Source organism: Odontomachus brunneus, unplaced genomic scaffold (genome assembly GCF_010583005.1).
Source record: "Odontomachus brunneus isolate Ranch 3 - 2012 unplaced genomic scaffold, Obru_v1 Obru_scaffold_106, whole genome shotgun sequence".
Classification (NCBI taxonomy): Eukaryota; Metazoa; Arthropoda; class Insecta; order Hymenoptera; family Formicidae; genus Odontomachus; species Odontomachus brunneus.
The window spans coordinates 67,180-77,383 of NW_022639556.1; the positions used below are offsets into that span (position 1 = coordinate 67,180).

A 10,204-nucleotide genomic window follows, 5' to 3' on the forward strand; every position below is an offset into this window, starting at 1 on the left:
GAGAGAGAGAGGGGGGGGGGATAGAAAAAGGTAGCTAGGTAGATAGATAGAAGGGACCAGAACGGATCGTTAAACTCGACGATAGCGAGTTTGAGAGAACCGACTGATTAAACCCTCTTCGAGATTGTGGCTACGAAGAGCCCAGTTTTGACGCGATAGTGGCGCAAAAGTGAATTCTTAACTCGTTATCCCCGACCATCCTAACTCTGCTCGTGGTTGCGCCCAGAGAGAAACTGGTAGCGCCGATAGCAGTACGCGTACGAACGTACGTTAGGTAGTGTGGTCGTTGGGGAAGTTGTATCGGGACCTAGTGTCACGACCGCAGCAGCGGCAGTAGCAGTAGCAGCAGAGGCAACGGCGGCAGGGTGGACCTGCGGGGCGCGACGAGGGGAAACAGGCAAAGGGGCGGCAAGAGCGGTGGGTGCCGGGTTGGAGGAACGACTAGGTACGGTCGGTAGGTAACACCGTGGCGATGCTTGCGGAGAGAGAGAGAATAGAGGGAATACGGCAGATAGAGGTAGCTTGGAGTCGAGTGCCCGGGGCTGAATCGACCGGGCTACACACAGCACACCCCAAGCCGAGGTCCCTCTCTTACTCGTTCGCCCTCCTTCCCCGCCGCTCCCTCTTTCTCGCGCTCTCTTCTCCTTCCCTCTCTCTTCCTCTAGTAATCTCTCGTCGTCTCTTCCGTATGCGCTTCGCTCTACCGTCGCTTCTTCTTCTCTCTCTCCCTCTTCATCCCTCGGTGGGATTCTCGCGTCCTGCTCTTTACATCTCGTTCCTTCTCTGTCCTCCCCCGCCCCCAAGTCCTCTTGCCGCTTTCCGTTCCGTTCGCTTTCTCGGTGCTACTCCGAGTGGCGTCGGTCTTCTCGCGGCAACCACCGCCGTTGCCTACTGTCGTCGTCGTCGTCGTCGTCGTCGTCGTCGTCGTCGTCGTCGTCGTCGTCGTCGTCGTCGTCGTCCGACCGCTATCCCCTCTTGCCTACTTGGTTAGCTTACTCACTCTCTCTGTCAACCACCCACCTCGTCGTACCTTTCCTGCCTCACCTCCACCCTCGCCACCCCCGACGTCGACCACCCTCCGCCACCCGCCGACGTGTCCGCCTCTCGTATCGCGAGCCAGAGCCAGCCGACAAGCCCGATCCATCCAATGGCAAATGCAACTAGCAAGTCGAGGAGAGGATAGGAATGGAGAGAACGACCGTTCTCGTCGTACGTCTCCCTTCTCGCCTTCTTCCTCCATTTTCCCTCGGTCCCGTCGCTCCTTCGCGTATCTTCTCCGTTTTACGCGTAGCTGCTTCGATCCCGGCCTCCTCTCGCCCGTCTCCTTCCTTCTCTCGCTGGATTTCTCCGCTCTCTCCCTTCCTTCTTTTGTGACCTTTCGTCGGTGTGCAGCCGTGTTCTCCCCGTCGCCTCTCGCATCCTCCTCCGCAGCCGACGACCGACGTGTCGGCGCGGTGAACTTTGTGCTCCAGTTGCCGGAATGCTGGAATTTCGGCTCAACTCACCATCGCGTGTCGCTCTTTTCGCCCGCGGTCGTTGACTTCTTAACTTGACTAGCCCGCGATACAACGTACCGATATATCACTTTCCGCGATCCCGTCATTGCATATGACGAATACTCCAGCAGCTTCCTTATCTGAAGAATGTCATATAGCAACTATAGAAATCACCATAAACTACACCGTGAACGTTTACCAAAACTCGAGAACGTCAGCTGACGTTTAAAATGAGACACGCGAAGCGACTTGAAGAATGGACGTTATCATCTGAAGATCGAGGAGCCTCGTGGAGGTTCGTCTCGCCGTCGATTAGGCGCATATTTAATTCGGCTGAATTCGCTTAGATCATCGGATAGGCATCCTCGAGAGCACGCCGAGCCGCGTTATCCTGAACCGCCACTCGACAAGGCCGAGAAACGGCTCACGGGGTCCTCCTCGTCGGCAGAGCGGCTCTCTCGTTTCGGAACACGGGTTAGTAGTAGTAGGGGTCGCTCGCCCCCTTTCTCCCACGATCGACTGTCTATTTACCCGCCGCCAAACAGCGCGCGCGGGGCGCAAACGATAGCCCTCTCTCCTCTTTCAGATTCACCCCTTTGAACTCACTCGGCTGGCGCCTCGCGCGCCTCAAATATTCGCCGGGACAAAACGGTCTCATTCCCATCTCAATCTATATTCGCACGTCCAACACACTCGAGATTATGAATGCGTGGGGTTAATGAAACGCCGGGGAAGGCGTCTGCCTTTGCACCAGCGGGCCTGGCCGCCGACGCCGCTGCTACCCCCTTGGCCAATTCCTCTCCTCCCTGCCGACATACACCAGCAGCCCGTTCTCCACACCCGTTCTCACGCGCTCTCCCTTGCTCTTCCTCGCTTTCCGCACGAAGGAGCGTCGTGACGCGATGCGACATGAAGCAGCGTCGTGACGCGATGCGGCGCGCCGCATTGCTTGATACCGCGCGCCATTCGCTCGTTCTCGGGGTGCAAACACCGTAGGCTCGGGCGCGAATCCGAGCCGCGTGCGCGTCTTTACTTTTTAAAAAGACCCCGCCGGCCGACGTGTACATCATTACCTGGGAGAGGTCTGGGATACGCGTCCGCATGAGGAAGCGCCTCTCGAAATCGCTCCGGGCTAGAGTCGAACTTGCGACTCGTTCTTCAAGATTTAAGCCGTCTCGGTGGCCGCAGAATACTCTGCTAAAAAATAACTTCTCCGCGAAAATCGAAAATTATTCTTATCTAATAGTTTCAGCAAGGCATCAATAAGCCTTGGATCAATCAATTAGCGTTAGCGACACAAGTATTCCGTTGAATTATTTTGTACGAACAAAATCGAGAATACCAATTCTTTAGTGATTTCGTCTCGGACTTTGGTGGAACCCGAGTCGAAATTTGAATTTGCCTTTTGACCTCAATATTCCACTTAACGCCTGCTTTGAAACTCTGAAGTCTACGTCAACCTTTTTTTTGATCCTATTTAACCTACTAACTTTGCAGAAAGGTCTTGCTTAAAACCTACAAGTAGAATTTTTTGTGTTTTCAACCTTTAGAGGCGCTAAGAACTTCAGTTTTCGCATGTTTCATTCGTATGCTGATCTTTCAGAATATACAGACGTTAAATCCATTTGAAAGTAGAACTAAAATTTTTCGACTCGGCAATTTTAATTTTGAAATAAGACACGGTCATTTGGGAGATCTTTATATAAAATGTTAATCGAATTGCGAGGAGAGTAACGCGTCAGCTTGAGCGCGGAAAAAAGAAAACGTTACACCACGTATATAACGCGTGTATGTAACACTCTCGTTACAACGTTGTAACAGCTCATCCACGTCGGAAGGCGCCTCCGACGCGATTGTTTCATTGCGTATCGACCGAGTCCCATTTGCTTGCCTTGCGCCATTTCTCTCCAGATGCCTCCACGTACAACGATCGAAAGATCCTCATCCGCGCTCTCTGTAAATTCGTTTCTGTTCTTTTCATCAAAATTCGCTGTCGCCCCAAAGCTGTCGAATCAATCATTTGACGTTTCGATCGCCACTTATCTCTCCAATCTGCGGAAGAAATTGAAAATATTCTCATTTCTATCTTCCGTAGGACTCGAGTGTAATCATTATTCGTATTTTCTCAGTGCACAAGAGTTCAATTACTCAAACGTCGAAGAAATATATCGCGATGAATTTGACGTGACCCTAAATACCCGCAGCTCTCTCGCTGCGCGTTCTCGGGCCGTAAATGGAAATCGGGGCGGCCGAGCGGGAGTTGAAACGATCGTGTCCTATAATTCGCCTTTCCTGCCGTAAATTATTTCGCAAAAAGAGACGAGGCGAGCGGACCAGGGCGATGGCAGGGAGAGGAAGAGGAGGAGGAGGAGGAGGAGGACCGTGGGGTACTCGCGGTTGCGGTAACACCGTTATTATATACGTACGAAATGGACGTCGGCGCGCGGGGGGAATAAAATGGATGGAAAGTGAAGTAAGGTCATAAAGGTTTTTATTCCGGGGTGTTATCCTCGAAGTAATGCCCGTAGTAAACCACGACGGCAGCCCCGGGGATACCCTATCGATACCGGGCTGTACCTCCTTCCGCGCGCGCTGGATACCTCTTATAGCATCGTGGAACAGGATAGACCTTGCATTACCGTGACTTACACGCGGTAACGCCGTTCCTCTTCGCGCGTTCTCAGCGAGAGAAATATTTCTGTCGTACGTCGGCGGTATTTATTTTACTACTCGCCGCGATTGCACGCTGGATAACGCATTGAGCGCCGAAAGAAAGAAAGAGTAAGAGAGAGAGAGAGAGAGAGAGACGCTCTGAATTCGCGATCTGCGTCTCCTCGTTTCCTTTGCCCCTCTTCCCCTCCTTCATACATTGCGCTTAATGCTAATATTTGATTTTTTTTTAGTGACTAACGCTTTGTGCGTGTTAGTCTTTTCTTTATTATTACACGTGTAATACCCGGAAAATGAAACGCAGAGATCGTGTTGTCAATCGTAGACAATTATTTCGCATGCACGGAAAGAGAATATTAGTTTTTTTTCTTCTCATATAAATTCTTTTTAATTTTTTTATATTTCTAGTAATGTAGGAATAGACTCTCGAAGTCTGTCTTGTTGAGGAATACAGCAAATTTTGCTAGAAACGTGGGAAATTTTTTAATTTTTACATTTTTGTTTTTAAAAATATAAGTGGCGCATATGAAAAAAATAAAAGAATAGTCAATCACTGTAGAACGTCAATTTATTCATCGGTTAAAAGATTTTATAGTAATTGTTATTGTTGATTGCAGCTGGGTAAAAAATATTGCATTTATATGCTATACACTTTCTCTCAACAGAAAATAAAAAATATGTATAATATGATTTTGCAGTAATTATAAACGAAGAAAATATTGCAGTAAAAATTATACAAAATTCTTGTCACCTTGGACTATACAGAATTATGACCGAAATTAACTATAAACTGTAAGCTTGTTTAAAAATAAAAACATATATTTGACTTTTTGCTATCAAATTATTGCAATTGCTCGAATATTTTTTATATCGTAGGAAGATTATTGAATTTGCTATTTCTATAATAATTTATACTACAATTTCATACATAGAATACAATTATTTTAAAATAATTTATTATATAATAATTTATAAAATGTTGCATATCTAACGTTGTGTTCTATAATTTTGGCATAATTCGACTTGACAAATAACCATTGTGAGAAGAAACATAATTTTAATATAATTTTTATCACAATATTTTCTCTGTGTGTATGTAATATAGATACTAACATGACACGATCTCGAATGGTCGCGTGCGAAATCGACAAAGTTGGTTCCACTAATCCACAGTCAGAGTGACAGGACTCGCTCTTGCTCCGGGCAATTTACTTTCCGCGCGCACACACGATGATTCCGTCGACGTTTCCTCGAGTGGGATTGACTCTTACCGAACTCGATATGTTCGTAAGGTTTTCTCCCGCACACATACATACACACACACAGTGCAGAGCTGGGAGCTGGGAGCTTGGAATACAAAAATAATGAAGGCCGAGTGTTTTGGTTCGATTAGACGACATCGATTTTTATCGCGGCCCTGACGCCCTCGGCTTCCTCCTTCGATGGGCGCTCTCTCGCGGCTATGCAAATATATCGGGGGGTGGAAAAAATTACGCCAAAGTGCTAAACGATCGGCGTGGAGGGCGACTGAACGCGCGTGTATACGTATTGTACGCACATGACTCGTGTACGCGTATTCTGCGTGCGCGTGAGCAGCACGGAACCACCTTATGTCGAGTGGGTGACTTCGAATGGCAGAGGGTGCGGGATTTTCAGGTCGGTATGCAAATAAGCCACTCCCGGATGTCTCGGGGGTTCGATTCGGTTTAAAGTTATTGCTCGTGTCGGCCAGAATCATCGTCGTTGGCGAATCGTTGCCGGCGGCGCGCCGCCACCACGCCTCGACGAAAGAAAACGATTCGGATTATTGTTGACGGCGCTTCGTAGGGACGTGTGCGCTCCCATCGAGAGAAAGAGAAAAAGTAGAATTTATCAGGCGCTCTGGTATTAACCTCCTCAAGCGTTAAACAATAACACAAGATTACATAAATTTCATATTATTGTGCAATGAATAGATGAATATTTATAATAAGATTAAAATAAAAAACAAAGGAAAGAGAAAATTAGTTGGTCGATGTTTAGTAGTAAATTATTATAAATAGAGAGAGAGAGAGGGAGAGAGAGAGGGAGGGAGAGAGAGAGAAAAGGAGAGAGAGAGAGAGAGATAAAGAGAGGAGAGAGAAGGAGAGAGAGACTGAGAGCGGGACTTAGAAGGAAGAAAATAATCGAAATGTATTTTCGCGTGAGAGAGAGACCGCGGCTGGCCGATACACGGTTTTATCGTATCCTTCGGCCCGTGCTCGTGCTCGGGCACGAAGCTCGTGCGCGTGTGATATAAGGGAGCAAGACGATCGGAACTAATTACAAGATAAATGGATGCCGTGTCGAGTGGAGAGCCGCGAGAGATAAGAGCACGAGAGGAAAAAGTAGGAAAGAACGAGACGGAAAGGGGGCGAGCAGCTCCTTGAATGGAGATCAATGGCCGGCCAGATGGAAAGAATGGTATCGTCATTTAATGTTTCTAATCGCATACGCTAGTTAGTTCGTCGGTCGCGCTCATTAATTTTCTCGCGGAGTCTCCTTAGAGATTTCATCGTTTTCAATTTAATCACTCGGATTCTCTCGTTCGACTCAGACACCTCTGTTGTTGTATCCACTTTTGAAGGACGTACTGTCCACGACGATCGGTAAGAGAGATCCGGAATATCAATTATATACCGACAATTTCCTCTACTTTGTGTACACCCATTAAAGGTGTGCTTGCACCAAGGTACTCATTCCGTCCTGACTCGGCCGTAACTCGGCCTCGAAGCAACATACACTTTCGAGTGTTTATGTTCCCTCTCTCTCTTTATCTCTCTCTCACTCCCGACACAAATTCTTATCCTCGCGCCGGGACGCTTTATAAGAGAAAGAAGGTAGGCAGGACGCGCGATACCGTGCTGATTAGTGCGTCTCGTAGACAGCTGATCCCTCACAGCACCCTCCGCGGCCTCGCAAATGAATATTGATCACCGCGGGCGAAAAGGTTCGTCGTGCCCGAAAGAATCATATCTCGAAACCGCAAGCGAGTGCCTCTAAATGGAAAATCAAATCGAGCGATCTCCGTCGTGGTCGACGTTGTCGTCGTCGTCGTCGTCGTCGTCTTCTTCATCGCCGACGCGCCGGTAATGAATAAAAATTATAATTACGTTTCTCATCTCTCTCTCTCTCGTCTCTCGCCTGGCAAAGAAAAAAAAGTAGTTAATCAATCACGAGTGAGGGACCTCGGGACGGGGTTTCGTCTTTCCCGTCGGTCGTCCCCTTCCGATGCCAGCCCTTCTTACGGCATCGCTCGACGAATGCCAGTCGCAGGCCACGAAATCCGCTTCGCGAATGATTATGAATTCTCGTTCATGCGGTTTAATCTCCGCGCGACGGCTTATACAGACCTGCCGCGTGTCTGAGGATCTCTGTCGAGTTTTAATCATTCGGATTATCATTAAGATCGTGATGTTCACATGATGGTATGCAATCGGCCAGTGGCTCATGGCTATCGCACTGAGGGACAAAGTTTCACTAATTTAACGAAATAGTAACTATAACAAATGGTTTGTTGATATGGGACAGCAAATGATTCCATATTGTGAACATATGACTTGTTACTTTTAATTTGCTACTCTAAACGATGCTTCTCTAATGGAGACACAGCTAATCTAGCTTAAATAGACGAGAACAATTAATATAATTAATGTGATATTAATATATTAATAGTGATATCAATATAATTTATATCACAGGCAATGTATGTTTGTTAAAATGACAAATGGTGGGGAATTTGTAACTGTTCGTTTCTTTGATTCCCTGATTATCAAACAGCAAACGTGATTTTGTTCTGATGACTCGGGGACTTTTCTCAGTGCATATTCGCATGAAAATCGACGAGCAAAAGTACACGGAAAAAAGATATGATGTGCATAACCAGAAATATTTAGCAATATTTAGAAATATTTAGAAATATTTAGAAATATTTAGAAATATTTATTTAAATATTTGTGAGCAACACGGTTGCTTTACTCTAGTTATCTTTGTGCGAGATGGTAATACGTATGGTTGATATGACTGAAGTATTTTGGTACATTAATTGCATTAATGTAGTGTGATCTGATTGTAGCAGAAGTCGAGGTAATATTTACCATGGATATACTCTAGTTGGAGCAATCATATATTGCTGCAACGTTAGCAGTAACTCAGTAAATGCAGCAACATAATAAGTTCCATGTTTTACTGTTGTAAAATTGGCCCAATTGGGCTTTATATGCGAATCAATCATACTATTTTTTTTCGCGTGAAAGTGTGTTTGAACAACGAAGTGCAGGCAACGAAAATCAAAGTTGCGCTGTAAACGAAAGAGCTGTCATAGGTGGAAACCGTGCACTTAAGGCATCACGTATCCCTCGAGCCGATCGTAAAACACGACGCGCAGCAGGATCCTTTAACATCTTTTCTCAACTATTAGAAATTTATAGCCGTCGACGATTCTATTCCGGCGTGTAACGCGCTTGGAGCGCGCATAAGTCCGGTGACCCTAATTCGCGAGCGAAAAGCGATCTGTATACTGCGAGACCTCGAATTCGCGTTATCCCCGCGTCGGTGGGGACGGCCGAGAAAACGCGCGAGAAAACAGGCGTGGCAGGACACGGTGGTGGTAGACACTCCTGTCGATGCGAGCTCGCGTTCTGCTGCGGGATAAGGAGGCGAGTGAAACGAAGAATATGCAAACAACCGCGTTACACGCATCGCTCACCGCGCATCAAACGTTTATCGCGTGAAGCCATAAGAGAGCAGTTGGCACGGATGATTCATGGTGGCTGAAGAGCAGTGAACGAGGGACGTAGAGAAAGGGGGAAGAGAGACACGAGGAGAGAGCAAGGAGAGGCGAGAGTAGAGAGGTAGTGCGGAAGAGAGAGACTGCAGGAGAGACTACCGACTGTATATACCTACATCATGCAAATGCTTCCAATCATAAGCGAAGTCTATAATCGATCTATAAATCTGCTTACTGAGAGGAAAGGATCTGGGGGTCGCACGGGGGTACGTTACGGCTTGCGGGGGTGGGTTCCTTTGCCAACACACACACACACATACGCGTTCCAACACCGTCGTCGTACGCACTTACTAACGACGGGGCACACACCACCGTCGGACAAATGTATCTTGTTAGCATACCATTTGTATGCATGGAGTTTTGTACTTTCTCTCTTTCCCTCGATTTCTCGCTCTCCCTCCCGCTGCTCTCCCTCATCGGGACTCACTTAGGTGTCCTTTATATACGTATGAGCGTTTAGCAGCCAACTTCTCCGGAAAATCGGGCGAGATTCGTGCGAGTTGCCCTAGGTCGAACGTCTCATTTCTCGACCCCGTTAACGATAATTTGGCAATCGTCTATCATCGCGCGCGAAATATCACACTGAGAAAAAATACTTGAAAAATTATTTTTGGAACGCAAAGTTCATTTCTGTGAGTGAACTTTCCCACCGCCAAATTTTCAAGTACATATCTCAGTGCAATGTTTTTCTCTTGGAGATTAAGGAAAAAAATTATTATATAATATTCGTAAGTTATATAGTGCGATAATGAAGTTATATGGAGTACCGATGTCATCACCGTGAAGTGTGCATTCTTCTCAAGCCGTTGAGACAAGTAGCCGAGTAATTTACTTGAGTTTGCCGAACGGGACAGAAAAATGGATACCGTTTATTGCGCGGCGTCGACGAGGAAAAAGACACCTTAAAGACACCCCCGATAATTATAGAAACTTGCGGGGCTCCTGGTTTCTTGAATATCAAAGCACTCGACGAAATAATCAACGAACCAGAGCCGAGGCGAACGGCCGAAGGGTTTGTTGGCCCACGAAGAAGGGAGGAGGCTGTAGCCCGGCGATATTCTTTGCGTCATTATCGCGATTTAATTATGTCGAGTTCCTTTGAGTCTCTTAATTTGGGCTGCTTTGCTTTCTCTCTCTCTTCCTCTCTCTCTGTCAACTGCCTTCTCCATCCTACCCATTTCCTTTCCTCCTTCTCTCTCTCTCTCTCTCTCTCTCTCTCTCTCTCTCTCTC

At 46.9% G+C, this 10,204-nt stretch overlaps 1 protein-coding gene across 1 annotated transcript in view; it reads left to right on the forward strand.

The window, feature by feature from the left end:
* LOC116849084 (1-phosphatidylinositol 4,5-bisphosphate phosphodiesterase classes I and II) overlaps positions 1 to 10,204 on the forward strand; it is a 283,574-nt gene that overhangs the window by 37,960 nt on the left and 235,410 nt on the right. The window lies entirely within an intron of this gene.